This window comes from Octopus bimaculoides, chromosome 4 (assembly GCF_001194135.2).
Source record: "Octopus bimaculoides isolate UCB-OBI-ISO-001 chromosome 4, ASM119413v2, whole genome shotgun sequence".
Taxonomy (NCBI): Eukaryota; Metazoa; Mollusca; class Cephalopoda; order Octopoda; family Octopodidae; genus Octopus; species Octopus bimaculoides.
Genome location: NC_068984.1, coordinates 135310130 through 135312449, shown reverse-complemented (window position 1 = coordinate 135312449; position 2320 = coordinate 135310130).

Genomic DNA, 2320 nt, shown 5'->3' with positions numbered 1-2320 from the left:
ATATGCGTATGTATATCACACAGACAAACAAACCAGCACACATATTCTAACAACGTTCAATTCTTATTTGTAAAGATGCGTTTAATCTATTAAAGCTTGAATGTATGCAAATGGTGTTGCAGAAAAGCGAATCAGAGCCATGGCTTATCGGAATTGGTCTCCTAATACTCACACGTACAAATGTTATTACAAATATCTACACGAAGTAAGCATTTGTGTGTCTGTTTAGTAGCAAATGTGTTTATTTAGGTATTAATAATACCATTTGATTAAAACTATGAAATTGTTAGAATCCAATATTTCTAAATTCATGCAGGCAATATGCGTGTGTGTGTGTGTGTGTTTGTGTGTGCGTATGTGTATGTATGCATGTATGTACATATGTATGTGTACGTATATATATATATATATATATGTGTGTGTGTGTGTGTGTGTGTGAGTGTGTGTGTGTTCGGGCGGTGGGTGTTTGGATGAGAAAGAAATCGCAAAAAAATTTTTGTATATACATATATATGTGTGAATACACGTGTATGTAAATATGTGTGTATATGTGAATGTCCATGTGTATGTGTGCGTTTGTGCGCGCGCGTAGATATACACGTTCCATTGCATGGGTTTTGAGGCTTTTTAGGAGACGTAGTTATAACTATCCTAGATTATTTTCCTTTCAGTATATCATTAATTTATATTGGATGGTCTAAACTGTGAATTTTTGTTATTCCAGATCGATTGGAGATGGCTGCAACGACATTTTGAATGCTCCCTAATAAACACTGCTTGTCACAACTGACGAGTTCGCAGAATCTTTTCGGGGTGTTTGGAAGATTGCTATGCAATGAAATTTGGTGTTAAACTGGGCAAAAACTCTGCAGAGACTCATGGAATCCTCCAGAGTGCTTATGGATTGAAGTTAGAAAGAAGAGGAGAGACGATGAAAAGTGTCGGATGCAGAAGGACACCAGAGCATCAGCTCTGGTTTAGAAAATTTCTAATTTTCTGAATGAAGGCTGCCATGTGACAATAAACACAATAAGCATACAATTGGGAATTGGTATAACAACTATGCAGAAATAAACATGTAAATCTGAACATGCGCAAAATTTGGACAAATTTTGTTGATGCGGTGGTCGGTGACGAGCACCGCATCTAACTACTTCACAGAGATGGCCATTAAAACTGTCCCTCACCCGTCCTTTTGTTCAGACGCTGCTCATTATGAATATCGATTATTTCTCAAAATGAAGAGAAAGCTTAGGTGTAGTCGTTTTGAAGACGACGATGGCTGTAAAAAGAGTATTAGACATCATACATATATATATGTATGTAAGTGTGATTGTTTGCGTACGCGCTCACGTGTGTGTGTATGTCTGTGTATGTGTCTAATTTCAGACTTTTATCTCGTTCAAAGTAGAATCCCCTGCTTTTAATGCACTTGTACCACTCCAACCACTTCCTAAAGGGTGCATGTATATATAAATTAACGCAGCCCATGACGCAGTAACATTAGCTTTTAAAGTCTTACAACTGTATAGCCTTGCTATACAGTTGCTAAGCGAACAATCAGTACACATATATACATTATTTATAAATGACTGCTATTTGTCCTCATCAAATAGCACGACGTTTCGGTTTTTGGAGAAATTTCTCATTCCTAAGGTATTTTTTGATGATATTATTATTATTATTATTATTATTATTATTATTATTATTAGTATTAGTATTATTCAGGTCACTTGGAATCGAACTCGGAATCTTGGGGCTCTTAACCACTACGCCATATGACCGTGGGCAATTATGGAGTGAATTTTAGGGCTTATAAATATATTTTCGTATCCTTTCTTAATACCGGTTCCTTAATATGATATGCTACTCATATCTGCACTGGGTATGCTTCGAAGGTTTCTGTGTCCTAACGTATGTGCTTCTTCATTTAGTTTTCATATTTTCCAGTGGTGTTCTCTATCTATTATTTTAGCTTCATCCCACAAATCAACAAAGATTAAGTCCTATATGTTAATTCCATATTCAGTCCACTCATAAATCATATACTGATATACAATTTGTAAAATGAGTTTTCTACTGAATTTTCTCCATATACACATGAAACTTGAATCATCTAACCATAGAGCAAAAGATGTAATATATATATTTATATATTATATAATTTAAGCCTTCAAGGGTGTTGAGCCTTGAAGTCTTGTACCTTCATCACAAGTCCTGTACCATGTTTTTTTTTTTTTTTGGGGGGGGGATCAACACTTTTCATACACCCCTCGTATATATATATATATATATACATACATACATATATATATATATA